We start from the raw sequence: 21,070 nt of genomic DNA on the forward strand, positions 1-21,070 counted from the left end.
TTTGCTAAAAATACTAATATAATATAACAATACAAGTTTGAAGGAGGGTTTAGTTTTACTTTCTTATTTATAGTTTTACATAAGATATTTGAGACAAGAAATCGGAAGAAAATGATTCCAACTGTTTTTATACTCTGAATAGGGTATAGATTTGCCACGAAATTTGTAACATCCGGAAAGAAAATTCGGAGACTCTATAAAATATATATAAATATATATGAACTATTGCCCCAGTCAACGTTACATTATTATATTTTTTTAGTTCGGATCAATATAGCATATAGCTGCCATACAGATCTAGCTGTTACCTCTGTCGTGACAAGGAGTACCAACTCGGCGGTATTCACCTAAATCTTCTTCTTCTTTATTTGCCAATTCGTATTCGAATATTGGTGATCATATAACAATTAACAATATGTACAATATTAATAAACTTAATAATAATATAATAATGTAATGTTTACATGTTAAATATATCTATTGTATATAAAAAAAACAATAAAAATAAAAAAATCACAGATTTTGAATTATCGCAGCATATTTCTCTCTATCTCTCGCCACATCTATAAGGTTGCCCACGTCTGGATTCCTGTTCATTGTCGAATGTTTCGAAGCCACGAAAATTGTTTACGGCCAATACCCCGCTTTTCTTCAATTTTTCCTTGGATAATTATTTGTAGAAGCTCATACTTAGAGTGCCTCATAATATGTCCTAGGTAGGCTGCTTTTCTTTGTTTTATAGTCTTTAACAACTCTCTATTGCGGTTCACTCTTCTCAAGACTTCACTGTTTGTAGCTCAATCTGTCCATGGAATTTTTAGGATTCTTCTAATAAGCCATAGCTCGAAGGACTCTAGCTTGTTCATATCTGTGATTTTTAGAGTCCACGTTTCCATCGCATAGAGAAGCACTGACCAAACATAGCATTTTAAAAAACGTATTTTGGTTGTGATGTTGAGGTCATGGCTACATAATATATTTTTGTATTTGAGAAAAGTTGTGCGCGCAATTTCGATTCGACATTTTATTTCTTTTGAACAATCCCAACTTTCATTGATCTGACAACCAAGGTACTTGAAATTTTTGACTCTTTCGATGGGACTATTATTAATCATGAGGTGTGTGTCATTGTATATGTTTTTCCTACTAATAATCATATACTTCGTCTTGTTTATGTTAATGCGTAGTCCATATTCGTCACTACGTAAGTTAACTCGGTTTACAAGTCCTTGTAATCCCATCAAGCTATTGGCTATAAGTGTTGTATCGTCTGCATAACGTATATTATTTATGAAAATACCATTCACTTTCACACCTTCATCAATACTGGTTACCGATTCTTGAAATATTAATTCCGAATATATGTTAAATAACAAGGGTGACAGAATGCATCCTTGTCTTACACCTCGTGAAATAGATATTTCTTCGGTTATATCATCATTGATGCTTACATGGGCAGTTTGTTGCCAATAAAGATTTCTTATGCAACGAATCTCTTTGTCATCTATTCCCATAGAATAAAGAATTTCCATAAGTTTAACGTGTTTAATGGTGTCGAAAGCTTTCTCATAATCAATAAAACATAAAAATACATCTTTTTGGACATCTTTACAGTTTTGAACCAAAACTTGTATACAGAACAATGCCTCGCGTGTTCCAAGACCTTCTCTGAAGCCAAATTGCGTCTTGCCCACCGACTCTTCACATTTCTTTTATATTCTGGCGTGAATGACTTTTAGAAATATCTTGAGAGCATGTGACATTAGACTAATTAGTCTGTATTCACTACAATGTTTCGCATTATTTTTCTTAGGTAGTGGTATGAACGTTGATTTTAACCAGTCTTTTGGATATTGGCCATTGTCATAAATTTGGTTAAAAAGCTTTACTAATAGAGTCATATTTTTGTCGTTTATTAACTTTAAAAATTCAGCTGGAACCTCTTCCGGACCTGTTGCTTTGTAATTTTTCATTGATTGTATAGCTCTTCACCCAAATATTGAGGGATTAATGCTTTATACAACAACAACAGCATATGCAAAGATTTCATCTATTACCTAACATACCCGTGGTTAAGAAGGTCCGAGGGATAGTTCTAACCAAATGTCAGTGAAACACCTTGTTTACTGTCCAAAAGTCTAGATTTTCTGACAAAAATCTCTCTATACACTATCGGAAGCTGAATTAGTTATCCAAAAAAGCAATCACCGAGAGCGTTATACCGGATATAGCGATGTCATTTTTATATTTAGTACGATCGATGTTATGCTTCAAAACAGAACGGTGATTTATTTTAGAGACTTTTATAATAAGGTTTTAGAGCGGGAAAAAGTTCCGGAGAATACGGTGGAAGCATATAGTACCATTGGAGCTTATTTAAGGTTCATTTTCATTAGTTTGTCAGACTGTTAATTGAATGCTCACTTGTTTCCTTTTCAAGAGATTACTTTGACATGTTTAGGATGTCATACCGATCGTGATATCTCTGGCATATTGAAAACTATACCAACAAAAGCACTTAATACCATTTAACACATATAAGCTATTGATATTGGCGGTAAGTGCATTGCTGCGAAATGCGCTCCAATGCTCTGGGAGGCTAGGTATGTGAATGGGTCCGAACAAGGACACACCGAAATCCTCTCCTCCTTCAACTTCATTCCGGAAACTTGTATCGTTGCGTCGCAGAGACTACTCGTTATACCTCTGCTTTGCTCACATACCAAGGAGAGATATGTGAATGGAGAAGAGTCGCTGGTGAAGAGGCGCAATTAGCTTTTTCATAGCTAGGTCGAAGGTGGGAGTGTAGGTAGAAGAGGTAGTTTTCTGTAAGGAGCTCTCCCTCAAGCTTAACTTGAGGCTACCAGATTACTGTACAGTTTCTCGGGCAGGCGTGACTGCTATTAAGGTTGCAGTAGACTTACTGCTACGAAGTGCAGCCTCTTTCAGGGAGTTGAGCATTCACTCTGACAGCAGAGTGGCAATACTAACGCCGAGCTCTCAAACTGTACTCTCAAGGTTAGTCAAGGACTGTCTGTTTTCATTAGAAATAACATCAAGTAACTTAATAATCAGTCTCTTTTGGGTGTCTGGTCATAGCAAAATCACCGGAAACTGCAAATCCGATGAGCTGGCAAGAGGGGACATCCGTACTCCGTTCCCATCGGAGTGGGAACGAGTTGCATCTCCAATCCTCCACCCATCTCCATTTTGCTTTCTCGTACTACACCAATGGACCTCGCTTACATTTAGGAGGTACAGGTCGACGATCAGCATTTGTGCGACTACGAGATGCTTCTGGTCTAGAACAGAATATAAAAAAATCATTGAACTGCTTGCCCTTAGCAAAGTTCACCATGCCGCAATCGTAAGGAGTTCTTACTGGACATTGTCCAGTGGGCATTCATGCGGTAAGGCTAAAAATCGTCACAAACGCAAGTTGTCAATGTTGTGTGGAAAAGAGTGAGATGAAAACATTCAGGAATTTTCTCCTCTATCGTCAAAGTCTTTGCTAGACTGAGGTTGAAACATCTCCGCAGTCTTATCTTCGGCGAAAGTGGACTTATGACATGGATTTGAGGAGTTTGCATTTGGAGATCGTAACTAAGTTGAACCGGACATTAGAAGCGTTTTGAAGTTTAGACAGATACCTCAACGCTTACAAAGTGTATTGAAATTAATAAGTAAGAAAACAAGTACTTCGTGGAACAATTTCTAAAACTTTTAATCAACTGTTAATTAGCTGCTCAAGCAAATAACCCAACTAATTACGCCACTTTTATAAAAGCCAACGCTGTGATTCACATACAAAACTTTCACCTCTGCTCGAAATACTTTTTACGCAAATATAATTGTACACACTTAACGGGCACCTCGACCCGAGGCCAGTTGGCTAGCACACAGTTCAAGGTAATTAAAGAGACAAATGATCGCCAATCAATGCAATGCCCCTCAAACAACAAAAAAATCCACTAAATATAACAAAAATACATTAATTCCAACAAAATTAACCGCAAATTAACAAAACAATGTGGTGGAAAAAGTATGCGTCCGCGGATTAAATTAATCTCGGCAAATGAGTGCAGAACAATCGAAGCAACCAAAGGCTCAGGGCGAAATCTGGCTTGCTGAAGACAATAAAAATTAAATTTGAATAACTTGAGGTTGAATACGAAATGGCCAAAAGGAGATAATAAAAGTAAATTGTTTACAAACAAATTGGGACAATTTATGAGTGCGGACATGGACATCCAACTGCCCAAAGAGAGAGAGAGAGCGAGTATTTCGTAATTGACTTGTAATTGAATTTTGAAGGGCAGCCGCTTGAAATATAAACTGCTGCCAATCAAATCAGAGCCGCAATTAAAGAAAGCTTTATTGAAATCTAATTTATTTATTTTTATTTTTATCTTTTCCCTTTCCTCTTGTTGTTTGTCTGCTTGTGCTTGATAATTTGTGCTGAAGAAAAATTAGGAAAGCCAGACAGCTTAATATGTAGCTGTGAGACAAAAGTGAGTAATGAGGAAGGGTGAGGCCACAAGTGTGAAACAGACAAAGTTAATCGCATTAGAGGGTATTTGAATCAATGAGAAAATGGAAAATGAAAGCAAAAAGTTTAAAAATATAAAAATGCAAACATAATGAAAGCGAGACAGAAGTAAGCAAGTTATTGCAAAAAAAAAGCACTGTGAGGCTTAAAGTAAACCCCACAGGTGGGGATTTTCAATGCGTATGTTTTTACTTGAACATAAGTGCTTTGTGAAAAATATAAATACATATATATGCATCTATAATAAGGCTTATATTATATTTTCAAAATTTTTAACAAGCTTTGGAGGACTATGCACAGAATAAATCGAACATGAGAAACTTTCTTGTTTGCCTAACGCGAGAAATCAGTCCATCTTTATGTGATGATATTGCCGAAATATTTATATATGTATATTAGGGTGATTCAAAAAAAAATTTTTTTGTTTTTTTTTATTGGTACTCGGAAAAATGGGTTCCTAGACACCTCTAAGAAATCCTCTCCAAATATGAGTTTTTAATTGTAACGGGAAGGTCCTCCGCCTAACGGTTTTCTATTTTTTCTTATTATCAGATAGAAAAATTTATATCTCGCTTCCAACTACTTGAAAAAATATCTTGTTAATTAGGTTTTGTAGGAAATTGAATGCTCTAAAATATGGTCTCTTATGATTTTTTCGTAAACCCAACCGTTTAAAAGATATTAACGGTTGAAATTTGACTATTTTTGGAAAAATTCTTTATTTCTTATTAATTTTATAACTCAATGAAAAAAAATTATTATGAATGATGAAACACATAGTTTTGTAGGAAATTTACTGCTCTATAAAAATGGTCTACTATGATTTTTCGATTAAGTTAAGCGTTTACGAGATATTCATCGTCAAACATCAATGCATATTAGGGTGGATCAAAAAAAAAAAAATTTTTTTTTTCGTTTGGTTCTGTGAAAAACAGGTTCCTAGACACCTCTAAGAAATCCTCTTCAAAAACCTATTCATAATAATTTTTTTTCATTGAGTTATAAAATTAATAAGAAATAAAGAATTTTTCCAAAAATAGTCAAATTTCAACCGTTAATATCTTTTAAACGGTTGGGTTTACGAAAAAATTATAAGAGACCATATTTTAGAGCATTCAATTTCCTACAAAACCTAATTAACAAGATATTTTTTCAAGTAGTTGGAAGCGAGATATAAATTTTTCTATCTGATAATAAGAAAAAATAGAAAACCGTTAGGCGGAGGACCTTCCCGTTACAATTAAAAACTCATATTTGGAGAGGATTTCTTAGAGGTGTCTAGGAACCCATTTTTCCGAGTACCAATAAAAAAAAACAAAAATTTTTTTTTTTGAATCACCCTAATGTATATGTATAAGTTTATGTATAAATGATCAGTATGTTGAGCTGAGTCGCTTTAGCCATGTCCGTCTGTCTGTCCGTCTGCATATATACGAACTGGTCCCTTAGTTTTTAAGATATCGTTTTGAAATTTTACAAACGTCATTTTCTCTTCAAGAAGCTGCTCATTTGTCAGAACTGCCGATATCGGACAGTAGCTGCCATACAACATATAGCTGCCATACAAACTGAACGATCGGAATCAAGTTCTTGTATGGAAAAGCTTTGCATTTGACAAGGTATATTCGCGAAATTTGGTACAGATTATTTTCTAAGGCAACAATGTAATCTCCGAAGGAATCTATAGTGATATGTTTTCTAACTCTGCCACCAGCGTCAAACCAAACCTCGAATACTTTTTAAAGATTTAATGTAATTGAAATAAAGTCTGAAACGTTTTCTCCCGCTAGTATTTACTCCCGCACTACTCAAAATCAATTCAGAAACATAAACAGCTCGAGTGAACCACTCATTCGCTCACTTACTTACTCACCGCACCACACTGACCACAGACACTCCAACGCTAAAGTGAGCAGCTCAAAGAGCACGCCGCGTGAGTTCAGTGAGTACTTGCAATAATTCTTCATTATTATCTAATTTCAAGCTTCCATTTACATTACCTGTACCGCACAAATGTGAAGGCACCGAATTAAATTAGCCACAATATTTAAGAACGGACAGCCATTAGCCTTCATGGTGTTGCCAGCACAACAGGGCGTTATGTAAATTGGACAGGTATTGTTTTGCGAGCATTGTGTGAAATGCAAAAGGGGTGGGGTCAGGCAAGGATTCGGTTTGATTGTTGCAACGCGAGCTACTTATTTGCTTTGCGATACTTGTTTAAGCACAACAAGACAACACAGCACGCAATTTAGCTATTTAGTACGAAAGCGCTTCGTACATAAAGTAGGTATTGCTTTAAGCCGGTATTGTTCTTCCACGACAGCGAATTTGTTAGGATTCTTCCGGTTACGCTTCCGTTGAATGATGATTACATTTTCAATTTTGCACAATTTACATTGCTGTTGAATTGTGTGAATTTTTCATTAGTAACACCTTGGCGGTGAGACCACGGCACAGTGGGTTAAAGCGGCGAAAATACACGCAATAATGAACAGGATTGTTAGCTTTAAAACGACAACTGAAGACCCATTAGAAATAAGTTTTCGATAACTTCAAGTTTATTCTCAATTAAAACCATGTATTGGCGAGAGGTAACCAGTCTTTACAAAACTAAACCGCTGCTTTAAAAATAACTCGCTGACAGTGAGCTTAAAGATAGTCAAGGACTGCTTGACCTCACTAGCGTAGCATTAAGCTACTTCCACATTATATAATACTTGTCTGAGTGCTTGACTACAGCGAAATCGTCGGGAACTGAAAAGACGATGAGCTCGCGACAGAGGGTACTCTTACTCAAATTTCATTTGAGTGGGAACATCTCGGGCCCTGGATCTATGGACATTGCGCGAGTTCACTAAGCGTTGGTCACTGACCCGCATTTGTGGAGTTGCGAAAGCCTTCTGAACGTAAAAGATCCATTAAAATGGCTAATAGGTGTCTTAGCTGGCGCTGACACGGCGAGGCTAAAGATTTTACAGGACGCAACTTGTCAAAATTGCAGGAAGGAAGATGAGATGGAAACATCTAGATACTTTCGCCTTCACTGTCTAGCTTTCGCCAGATTATGATTGAAGCATCTTGGTTGCCAAACTTTCTACAAACCCGGCGAAGTGGCTGGAGTACCTGGCTTCATAAATTTGTGGCTTTGTAGGAGTTCACGTCGTCACAACGGATAAACGTTTCTAACAGTCCAAGTAGGATTCTTCGTGGCCTCACGAAAATCATTCTATTTATCTAATCTGAACTAAGATACCTTTTTGAAGACACGAACGACTCTTGCCAAATATAGCCAGGTCTCAGGGTGCTAATGGCCCCCAAGTCACAATCATGTGGATTAGTGCCAAATCGAATCGAAACTGAAATGGATAAATAGAACAAACGCTGGACTTGCAAACTCATAAAAAATCGTTGCAAAAAGCATAGGGTGGGCCATCTAACGTTTTAAATTTGAATTATCTATATTTCGACATTGGAAACGTCAAATACCATTCGGAAAGTGACAAATATTCAGTAAAAAGTCTAAAATTTACGAAATGGGTCGCTATTCACTATTCTACAGTTCGCAGAATGGGCAGAAGATCATTTTTCCAGCAAGACGGCGCTACGTGCCACACAGCAAACGCTATATTCAATCTTTTACGCCCTATCTTCGAAATTTAAAATTTTATATGGCCCACCCTATATATACAAATAGGTTGTTGGAAAAGTAATGGTTACTTGAAAGAACAGAGATGGCTTAATCTTGCCCATAGTCCACGCAGCCCGTGCTATTTATGAAAATACAAAACGTTGAAACCGAGGGGATGAACATAGTGTATACTTGACTTCCTCTTCTCTAACTCCAACAGCCAAACAGAAATGGGGAATGAACATCGTAAAACTAAGCTATCTTACTAACAGACACAGACTTTTTCACCCCAGGAAACGCAATCGCCACTTCAATCACTTATTCAATGGCTGCTGCACACTGTTGCGCTTGAAAGCTTTGAGGTGTGTAACTGTTGATTTTTCTGCTCAATGTCAATAGCAAATGCGCCCAGATGCAAATAGCGGATAAGTAGTGTACCGTAATACAAGCGTTCGAATGAAAACCCGAGATCATGAGGCATGAAGCATGGCATATGTATAACGGTATGTTACTGGAATTGGAGCACAAGCGGAAAATGCTGCAGCGCAGGTAGCAATGTATTTCACTTGCAAACTTCCCAGCGAAAGCATCTTTGACCCAAAGAAGCAACTGAACACAACAACAACCACAGCCAAGCAATTCAGCTAAAAGTATTTATGCCATTTTTCGTTGATAAGCCAAGCGGGCGAAGGAAGCTCCAGTCACAGTTGCGCGCAGCGTCTGCTAATCCTCATGTTCCACGAATTCCTGCCGAAATTGGCAAAACCATCAAACAATCGCAGCGAGTTCCGGCGAACCAACGACTAAGGCTGAAGCTGGAAGCTGCTGCTTAGCGCGGAGCCGTATGCTGTGGCCGTTATGTGCATGCCGCTTATCGCTGCCGAACGTTTGTATTAATTTGACTTTTCACTTCGTCCTAAATTCACGAGGGGAAGCGTGGCAACGAGTTCAGTATTTCGTGCTAACGGCAATGCTGTCAATGCCGCGCAACGAGGCGCCATTCCAAACTCACACTCCCGGTGCTGCTGATGTATAGCTCCACTTTTTTCAATTTGCAACAATTTCCGTTATTTTCCGCTAGTTGCACGTACCCGAACAACCAGTAAATGTGAGCAGTGGCAAGAAGCATGAAAGTAGCAGTAAGAACGTAGTACAACTGCAGCTCCACTGACGCACACATAGCTTGCAACGAAATGTGGCAACATGCGATTTTTTTCATTTTTGCTTGCTTTTTTTATGTACGAGTATGACCGTGTAGATTCGGTTGTTTGGCGGGTAAGTGTTATTGTACCCCTAATTTTTTGCGGATTCCGCTATCAATATTTCGATAGCTAGAAGCCAGCGTTGCCAACCATTCGAAGCTCACTCTCTCCCCTCACAAGTTTACAACAGCAGAAGCTCACACATGCCTCCCTACTTGTATTTGTATGTTACACACCCACCCAAGCTTATACCGTTAAGTAGTCGTATGGAGGGAAAACAAGCAAAATGGCGGTAAGTGGCATAATTGAAGCGCCGCAGCGATTGCAGCGATAGTAAAGCAATAAACGATGCACTGTTTTCGGCTTAAATGTGTTTGTTGTTGCATTTGTGATTGGGTGATTTGTGCTCGTTCGCTGCTTGTTCGCCAAAACATTGCTGTCGCAGTTAATGTTGGCATTGCTGTCAGTACATTACAACAACAGCAAGTACTTGTAGTATATACTGACATACTTAAAAGCACTTAGTAGCCCCGAAAGCGAAAACTTCGGAAAACCAGAAATTATCTTTTGAATATTTTAAAACATTTTAAAGAAATTCTTTATATTTTTGCATATTTTGGGACTTTTTAAGGGGGTATTCTACTCTAGAATTTTGAAAAATTCGATTTTTTTTTTTCAGATATTTAAAGTTTAGACCTTTAAGAACATATCCTCCAAAGGATTTTTAAAAATTAAAATTATTTTAAGAGCTACAGTTACTTTAGTGACGCAGTACCTGGCCCGGTTCGCCCGTATCTTAGACTGCCTGAAATTTGCCTCAATTTTTTAAACGCGTTTTTCTCGAAACTACTTTTTTCCACACGGTACCGGGATTATCTCAAGTTCTATAGAACCGATTTACTTGAAATTTTGTGTAACCTACTTTATATAATCCTTTATCCTTTATCTTTATATAATCCTTTGTTTTTAATATTTTAAAAAATTTAGGAATTTCAAAAAAAAACGTAAAAAATGATTTTTATTTTCAGACAGTCGCCATTTTTCCAAAAAAAAAAATTTTCGTGTTCTTTGAGGTAGGGACTATAACAGCATCCTTACTGATTAAGAATTTCTTTTGATTTTTTTTTTTTTCAGACCACCAGGAGAGTCAGGATCAATGTCACCAGGATGCGCCATTTTTCTTTAACCCTGTCTCTCCCCCCTCTAATTATTCTAATTTTTAATATTTTTTTGTAAACTTTTTTTTCTGTATTCTTAAGATATCAATAAAAACACCATAAAAAATGGATTGTAAAAATATTTTTGGGTTTTTTTTAAATAAAATTCAAAAAACTGCCCAAAATTTGATTTCTAGAGTAGAATACCCCCTTAACTATACTTCGTTGCTGCATTTTTGAAGCGGTAAACTAAGGCTTGCCTACGAGAGTTCATGGAAATAATGTATACTATAGGTTCGGACCTACGGAATAAGGGTGCAAGTTTAATTAATTAAACAAATATCGTTCTATTCAGTCGGAAAATTAAATATCATCAGCAAAAATTACAGAAAAATTCAAAACAATTTTAATTTACGATAAAGAAACATCTATATTAAAAGAAAACGTTAACTTCGTTTGTATCGAAACTGTACTGTCCGCTTCAGTTTGTATAGCAGCTATATGCTATAGTGGTCCGAACTGAAAAATTTATACGGAGTTTGCAGCGTTGGCTTAGGCAATGTTATGTGCTAAATTTCGTGAAGATATCTCGACAAATAAAAAAGATTTTCCTACAAGGACAAGATTTTGATCGGCCAATTTGTATGACAGCTATATGGTACAGAAGTCCAATATCGGCGGTTCCGACAAATTAGCAGCTTCTTGGGGAGGGAAGGAAGTGGCCAAAATTTAGGATGGATATCTCAAAATCTGGGCAACTAATTCGCGTACATATGTACATACATACGGGACGAACAAAGTGACATAGTTAAATCAAATTAGTTTATTAAGCTGATCATTTACATAAATATATAATAAATATATGTATTTATGTAAATATAGTGTCTCCGATCGATCGCGCTACTAGAACTAAGTCCTAAAGACATCCAATGAACGTTCATTATATCATTGACTAATGTTTAGGCATGAGAAAGCGCGGTACAAAATGGGTGCCGCGCGAGCAGCAGTGTTTCGAGATGTTCAAGCGTAATAAATCGAGTTTTTGTGTTGACATGTGACTGGGGATGAAATCTGGCTGCATCGTTTTACTCCGAAGTCCAATGAGAGTCGTCCAAGTGGACTGATATACGATGAACACGCCCGAAGCGTAGAAAAACGCTTGTGAAAACTCTTAACTCGCATGCCTCTGCAAAATATAGCAGGAAGGGGATAATGAGTGACTTGTTTGGTCTTTGTTCGTCGAGAGAGGACTTTAGTTCTCATTTGTCTACTCGGTCCGAAATAGCACCTGTTGGCAAGAGTTATTCTGCTTTGGATCTCGAGGATTTTAGACATAATTGTCTACGCATTCGATTTTATGACTGTCAACAGTGACGTGAGAGCCAAGTCGCGAGAGCGACGACCATTTGTTTGATGACAGGAGGTATTTCGTCTTGTCCTCGTTCAAAACCAGACCCATTTGGTTCGCTTCCCCATCCAGTCTGTTGAAGCCAATGACATCAATGTCATCGGCGTACGGCAGCAGCTGTACACTCTTATAGAAGATTGTATATTCTCCATTCAGATCTGCAAATTGAATTATTTTCTCCAGGAGTAGATTGAAGAAGTCGCACGATAGGGAGTCGACCTGTTTGGCATAGAACGGCTCGGAGAGGTCCCAATTCAGATAAAGCTTTTGGTATTGATCAACGTCACTTTACACAGCCGGATAAGTTTAGCAGGTCTAACAAATTCAAAGTTAGCGGGATAAAGGCAGCTCCTTATAAATATTGTTGAGGAGGCTCACCCCACGGTAGTTGATGCAGCTTCTGGAATTTCCCTTTTTGTTGATTGGGCAGAGCACACTTAAATTCCAATCGTTGGGCAGGCTTTCGTCCGACCATGTTCTACAAAGAAGCTGATGCATGCTCCTTATCAGTTCTTCGCCGCCGTGTTTGAATAGCTCGGCCGGCAATCCATAGGCCCCTGCCGCTTTGTTGTTTTTCAGGCGGGCAATTGCTATTCGAACTTCTTCATGGTCGGCCAATGGAACGCCTACTCCATCGCTATCGGTTGGGGAATCGGCTTCACCAACTTGTGTTATGCTTAGCTGCCATTCAGCAGGTTGGAGAAGCGTTCTCTCCATATTTTCCGTATGGTGTGGGCATCAGTTACTATATCACCTCTGGGGGGGTTCACATAGTCGAATTAAACATTTTTATGGCTTAGCTGATAATTAAGTTCAGGTAATTCTAAATATTTTATAATCATTAGATTGATAGAACTATTGGACTAAATTCGTTAAAAGAAAACTAAAAATTAAAACTTTTCAAAAACTTAGAAATCGTTCCAATTATTTTCCCTTTCCTTGCAGCGAGATTGACAACACTAGAGAAGCTTATGCTGGAGTGATTGGTTCAAAAGAAAGCAAGAAAAAAAACAAATGAAAGACAAAAAGGAGTTTACAAAGCTCATTTTCCATAATTACATCGACTGAAACTGCCAGCTACTAAATAAGCAAACATTTCTACAGAATTGCTAATTTTTGAACTTTTCCATTGACTTTTTTAAAGACGAACAATTTAATTTTAACGTAGCAGCCAATAAAAAAAATTGATTATAATAAAGAATAAATAATTTTTGAACAAAATCTTAAAGTTTTGTATTTTCTGATTACTGGGTGATGTCACAAAAGTGAAAATAAGAAAGAAAGGAAGAAGGATAGAAGGAATAGAAAAAAGATAAACATTTATGCACTCAAAAACGCTTCGAAAATTCAAGTTCCATTTGCAGTTGTTGGCATTATAGTTGTATTGATATGAAAACACAAACACGCACACATACCAATTCGCTTCAAATCGCGTCGCGCTCGCAGCGACTGCAGTGTTTTTATAAAATAAACGAAGCGACAACTTAATGGCATTGCATACTCGGAGGATATACGTCTACTTGCTGTTGTCGTGCGCGCAAGGACTGCATATATGCAAGTGTGTGTGTGTGTGCAAGTGTGCATGTAATTGTATATACTTTGTTCGCTTGTCAAGCCTTTGTTTTTCCGCTTCCGTTCGCGATTATTTTGCTTGAATTTTTTATTTGCGCGATTTCTTAGCAAGACACAACGATGCATGTACTTTCATGTGTGTGTGTGTGTGTGTAAATATATACACATTCATATTAGGGTGGCTGTTGTTTACCAAAATATTTTTGTTTTTTTGCAAATGGCCGCTGATGTTTCAGTTTTTTTTACAAAAGAAATGTTTCAACCTCTAAATATACTGTATTCATGTGGTACACCATGTCGTATGAGCAATGCAAAATGCATAAATTAGTTGTATGAATGCCCAGCTCAGTCGATGTAGCTGCGTATAACTTTTAATATAATATTTTTATGATTAAAACTCATTAAAAATCTTAGAGAGAAAAGTTGACAGGCAGGCGGACGCGGCTAAATCGGATCAGCCCGTCATGCTGATCTCTTATACCTATCTACATATGTATACTTTATAGGTTTCCTTCCTGATATACGCTGTGCAGGGAATAAAATCATCTCAAAATTGTGGACACCCTAATATACATAATTATATGTATCTATATGTATATATGTATAAAGCGCCTGATTGTGTGCCTTATTTCGTGATACTTGCGCTGCTGTCAAATTGTTAGTTATATTTATGTATGTTATTTGCTGCTGTTGGATTTGACATACTTGCTTTTGTTGTTGTCATTGCTGTTGTTGTTGCTTGCAACTTACATTTTTATAACGGCAACATAATAAACGAGCGCACAACAATTGCTGCAGCAATATTTTCACAAGTGATGAAAGGCTATGCCAACACACATAGTGCATCTACAACAACAATACTAACAATGACAATAACAACTACAAAAAACAACGACAGCGACAACAACAACAGTAAGAATAACAATAACGACGGCAACAACAACAACAACCTCAACAGCAACAACAACAACATGCCATCGTGCAACAGCAACACAGTAATATAATGCCAAGTGATTTCATTTTTATTGCAAGTACATATTTATTTTGTATTTCTCTTCATTACTTATGATCAATAAATCATGCTGGTAAATCGACTGTCCAACACTTGACGTGAATTCCTTGCAACATATTTGTATTTTGGAATTGCTGGCAAATCGCAAGTAATGGTTGAGAGCGGCACACACGCACCAGCGCATGTCTAATGCATGCTTATTGTTTTTGTTTTTCTTTTTGTCGAGTAAAATAATACCAAACACATGGGAAAGCGCGGCGCAGCGCGTAAAATGCGGAAATTGCTCGACATCCTTATCATTATGGTATGTGCAATCTCAAATGATCAAATACTGATGTGCGAGTAATTCAATGGAATTGCAACGATTGATAAATTTGATACTTGTGCCAATGCAGTAAGTAAAGCAACAACAACAGAATACTGAAAAATGATAACTCATTGCTAAAGTATTATTTTCTGACGAAAATCCAAACATGCAATACACTGCAATTTGGGTCGCTTGGGCGCTAGGTTACCTTCTTCTAGTTTAAGCAATAATTATATAGTTTTACGAATGATTTGTATATAAATTCAAAGAAAGAAGGACTACGTTTATTTAGAAACTTCAAGAGTGGAATATGAATCTATTAAAAAAACTTTATTTTTACTATAAATAGGCTTTAGTATTCTATATCGCGCGTTATAAAGAGTGAGCCATTTCCATGTGCTATGTGCATGCTAAAAACTACCTTCAATTTAATGAAAAATATTAGATTTTTTACATGCTTTTTATTTTAAGCTGAGACGAAAATAATACTTCATTAAGTAATTGCACTTAACGTCTGAGACATTAAAATTCACCACACAGAAAGAAATATGTAAACTCGTTAAATGGGATTTTAGGGAAGATGTGGGCGCTGAAAGCGCGTAGTTCTAGTTTTATTCGTCGCGTCGGGTCATGCTATACCTGTTTGGAAAGCTCATTTCACGCGCTAACACGTGTTCGATTGATTGTCGTTTCTTTTAAGTCGTTCGTGAGTTATAGCGTCGCAAACATGGAGCAAAATAAAGAGAAAATATGGCATATTTTACAGTACTACTACGATAAAGGCAAAAATGCATCTCAATCCGCCAATAAAATTTGTGCAGTTTATGGACCCGATACAGTTTCCATTTCCACCGCAAAACGATGGTTTCAACGTTTTCGTTCTGGTGTAGAGGTGGTCGAAGATGCGCCACGCTCCGGAAGGCCTGTCGATAAAATCGCTGAATTGGTCAGTATATTAGCAGCCGTAGCATCGGTCAAGAGCTGGGCATGAGTCATCAAAAATTCATTTCAATTTCAATAAAAAAAAAATTCAATAAAAATACCGCAAGACTTTTTTGACAACCCAATATTAGGAAACAAAATACAAAATTTTTTTAAACAGCACGGGCCAACTTCGGAATCAAGTTCAGAATGAAAGAGGTAACCAGCTATTTTCTAATAGCTATCCGAATCGCGTACTTTATAAACAAAGTTTTTATCAACTATAATCAAATTGAAAGGTGAATTTCATTTCCTTCAAAGTAATCCCCTCTCGCTACAAAACACTTATGCCAACGAATTTTTCAGTCATCATAGCACTTGGAAAAATCCTCCGTGGTGATGGCCATCAGAGCCTTCATCGATTCAGCTTTTATATCCTCAATTGTCCTCGGAGTGGTCATGTGAATTTGCTGAATAGCCAGAAGTTACACGAAGGTAAATCAGGCGAATGCGGTGGTTGCGACACGATATTACTTGAAAATGTAGCGAAATGATCACGAATAACCAATGCAGTATAAAATGGTGCATTATTGCACTCTTTTGTTCAAAAAATTCAGATAAAGTAAAAATCGAAGAATTCACTTTTGGAGCCTCACAAAGCGACGCGTATCTCAAATACTATTGTTAACTATATAAATTAACACTTTACAGTTTCAATTGATTTTTGTGTCTATTTGAAGATTGGCAAGTAAATTCAGTCGTTGAAGAAAGTAAATTTATAATAAATTTATACAAAATAAAATCTTATATCTTTACTACTTTAATTTTTAATCGAATTCCAATCAAGTTGAGACTGGAATGCAACTCAGCGGGTCCTTGTCCATACTAACGGGGGGGCCATCTAACGTTTTAAATTTGAATAATTTATATTTGGACATTGGAAACGTCAAATACCATTCGGAAAGTAACGATATTCAGCAAAAAGTCTAAAATTTACAAAATGGGTCGCTATTCACTAGAAGAAAACTGGGAAATATTGACAGATTGCGCAGAAGATCGTATGACCGAGGGTGGTCAATTTTACCGAAAAATCATATTTTCGGACGAGGCTCATTTCCACCTCTATGGATAAGTTAACAAGCAGAATTGTCGCATTTGGGGCACAGAAAACCCGCACATAATCGTCGAGAAGTCAATGCACCCAGCACGAATCACTGTATGGTGCGGATTTTGGTCTGGTGGAATCATCGGCCCATTTTTCTTCGAAAATGAAGAAGAAACCACCGTAACCATCAATGGTGAGCGATATCGCGAACCGAACCAAGTTTTTCTTCAAGCAAATTGAAGAGGAAGACTTGGACAACATTTGGTTCCAGCAGGACGGCGCTATGTACTATAGCAAACGCTACATTCTATCTTTTACGCCCTATCTTTAAATTTAAAATTTTATATGGCCCACCCTATATAAACTTGGTGTTTTGCATTGTCAAAATAGCAATCAGCACACGAATTTTAATCATCAGAAAAAACAAAATGAAGAACACAACTCAGCTGATCCGTCATCGAGCCTGTCGTTAATCGAGTAGCCGGCTGCATGAAAGGTCAAAAACTGGTTTCTCTATTGTAGTCTTAATGTACCAAATTAATTTGGCAGGGCAAAAAGGATAATATTATATATCATTCTCTCTTTGATATAAAGTTTGTCTGTATCTTTAAATTTAATCTCAATTTAGAGACATATTTTTGCCAAAAGTCACGAAAACTCCAACGGAACTAACTAGTATACTACTGTGGGCAAGAAATAGTAAGATTATTAAATTTAAATTTCGAGTGAAAACTCATTCGTCGATATATTTTTGTTTCTTTTATATTTCTGTTGGTCCCACTATAAATCACATATGTATGTGTCAAATGTCACATCAAAATCAACATTGGTGTTTAGTGTACGCTTGTCTTTCTGAAGTACATAAAGTGCATTCGATAATTTTTACGATGATTATTCACTTTGTTTTCGAAACCAAATTTATTATGGCGAAATGTTCAGAATGTTGAAAAGGCCTTCAGTGATAATTGTTTGTCGTGAGCAACTGTTTTTGATGGGTACAAATTATTCAAAGGGGATAGAGAACACGTTGAGGACGAACCACGTCAAGAATGACCAACAACATCAACTCATGATCAACACATCAACAAAATAAAGAAATTGGTGCTTGAAGATAGAGGATTAACAGTTAGAGATCTTATTGGCATCGTTGCAATATTGGAAAGATCAGTGCAAACCATTGTTAAAGATTATTTGGGCCTATGAAAAGTGAAAGCACAAAATCAATAATTTTTTTTCGAAAAACAGCGTCGCGTTAATGTTTGTAAAACAATGATTATCAACTACCAGGATGTAATTAAACGTATTATTACTGGCGATTAGTTTTGGATCTATGATTACGACGCAAAAACAAACAATCAATCAGCCGAATACTTGTATCGTGGCAGAGTTGAGCCGAAGCCGAAGAAACCACGACAAAGCAGGTCAATAATCAAAATCGAGGTGTGATGCTTCGAATTCATTCCGTCCGGCCAAACTATCAGAAAGAAATACTATTTGAGTGTTATGCGTCGTTTCCACGAAGGTATTCGTAATAAGAGGATGGAATTATGGGCCAACAGTTTATGGTTTTTGCACCACGATAATGCATTGTCGCATACTGCAATGACTCTTCGTGGCCAAGCCGGGATTTTTCGGCCAGGAAAGTTTTGCTGTGTGTTTGGTGGGATTGGAAGGGAATCATCTACTATGAGCTGCTCCCATATGGGCAGACGCTTAATTCTATCATCTACTGCGAACAACTGGACCGTTTGAAGCAGGCGATCGACCAGAACCGTTTAGAATTGGCCAACAGGAAAGGTGTAGTGTTCCACCAGGACCACGCCAGACCACACACTTCGTTGATGACTCCTCAGACGCTACGGTAGCTCGGGATGGGAGGTTTTATCACATCCTCCATATAACCCGGACATAGCGCCAAGAGATTATCACCTGTTCCTGTCCATGGAGAACGCCCTTGTTGATGTAAAGTTGAACTCAAAAGAGGCTTATGAAAAGTGACTGTCCGAGTTCTTCGCAAATAAGGAGGGGGGCTTCTACGAGGGGGTATTATGAAGTTACCGTCTAGATGGAAACAGATTATCGAACGAAAGTGCGCATATTTGAACTAAATCCGATCATTGTAACACTCTTTATAATGCATTGAATAAAGAGAAAAAAGGCGGAAGGGAGAAATTTGGCAATCTAATATATGTCCAACTTAGAATATTATTGCTTGAACTTAATAGAGTTCTAGTCAGTGTTTCTATTTGTTGCCAATTGTTATATATTTACTTGTTAGTTATCAAGGAGCGGTGAAAACAACAAAACCAGCATGCAAAAAAAACTTTCGATACTTTTTGTGGGCCCTCGCAGAATTTAATTATAGCAACATTGCTACATATGTATATACTAGAGGGCAACCAGAATTTTCGAAGGCAAAATGTCTAAGTGTGTCCAACTAACACGAAAAGCACTATTCACGACATAACCTACGACAAAATGAATGCAATGACAACAACAACATTGCTTGCAAAGCGTCAAGCGAAGACTGAATGAAGCAGCCATGGAGACTTAACCACATACCGTTATAACAAGCATGTAGCAAGTCGCACATACGCAAACACACACCCCGACACACACGAACACTTATATAAAACATTTGCAGAATAATTCATAATAATATTTGAAACATTTAATAATGTTGCTAACCCATTATTTTACGATGCTGTCCCAAGCAGAAGCAGCAGCAGCAGAGCAACGAAAAACAATGGCAAAAACAACATAAACACACACATACACATATGTTACATGCTCATAATATATACTTTCATATTAAAATATAAACATGCACCCACAACTTTTGTACGGCTACACACACACACACCAACACACATGTGTGTGGCAGTCCATTGCTGGATATTCCCCAAATTCTGTTGCCTTCAAACGTTGCTGCGTGGCTGCCTCGCCTGCCATTCGTCGACTTGTTATATTAAGTTGTAGAATTTTGTTGCTGCTGCAACATGCTTAGAATTTTGTGGCTATGCTTGCGGTTGGTTGGCCGCTACTGCTGATGTTGTTGGTTGTTGTTATTATTGTTGTTGTTGCTATTCACATGATCCTCGTAAAATTTCCAACCATATTTTCAATTTGTTATTGTGGTGTGAGTGCGTTTTGGCGATGTGGCAAGCACCAAACGAGGACATATGAAAGTATGTGTGCAACAAATAGCACGGGCAGCAACAGCAGCAGCAGCAGCAGCAGCAACAATCAGCAGTGCAACAATAACAGTTGCATAGCAATGCTGCAGCTTGCTCGTTTACTTGCTTGCTTGTTGTCATTGCTACAGATGAACAGCAATAAATTATATTGGGCCAAAAATTTAATATGTATGCGTATGTGGACCATATGTGGGCGGGGGGAGCAGCGCTGCGGTTGCAACACACACAACCACTCACGGACACATATATATTCACAAGGCTGTATTTAATAATTCTGGAAGTGTAATGCAATGTACTAATGTATACATTAAAAAATTATATTCACACAAAAGCAAGTGGCGGGTTTAATTGTGGCAAGTTGTACAGGGTGGCACAAAAGCAACTTTTTTTAGTTTTTAAAAAATAAATTTAATTAAATTAAACATTTTGGTGCCAAATACCTTATTTTACTTAACGGTAGAGCGGTCATTTTTATCCGGATAAAATGGTTATTCGAATATTCCGATAGATGTATAAATGTATGTACAATATAATCCGGTCACACGGATATAAGAATAGAGATGAAATTTAAATAACCGGATAAACACATAACAAATTTATGCTGATATGGCAAATATTTCATTATCCTAATAAGTATATTAACAAAATTCGGTTACGCGGATAACCGCGTAAACAGATTTTTTCCACATTTTGAATTTATACGGATAACATTAATATTGCATTATCCAATATATAAAATTATGGTCACGCGGATATCCGAAAACATTTCAAAATTAAATAACCGCTTATCCAATTTTTTTCAGATATTTTAACCATAAGATGAATATTCCACTATTCATATACATACATAGATGTAATCCGGTTATAAGGATATGCATAGATATGTATGTTAAATTTGGATAAGCGAATATCCGGATTTTGGCACATTTTTAATTTATACGGATAAGCCGGATACTATAATATCTGCTTATATGTAACATATGTAAACAAAACTCTGTTTCTTTATTAT

At 37.1% G+C, this 21,070-nt stretch overlaps 1 protein-coding gene across 1 annotated transcript in view; it reads right to left on the reverse strand.

Moving 5' to 3' along the window:
- Positions 1-21,070, reverse strand: part of LOC105221947 (nuclear pore membrane glycoprotein 210) — a 112,978-nt gene that overhangs the window by 24,701 nt on the left and 67,207 nt on the right. The gene's annotated exons all lie outside the window — the stretch shown is intronic.

The sequence above is a fragment of the Bactrocera dorsalis genome, chromosome 3 (genome assembly GCF_023373825.1).
Source record: "Bactrocera dorsalis isolate Fly_Bdor chromosome 3, ASM2337382v1, whole genome shotgun sequence".
NCBI lineage: Eukaryota > Metazoa > Arthropoda > Insecta > Diptera > Tephritidae > Bactrocera > Bactrocera dorsalis.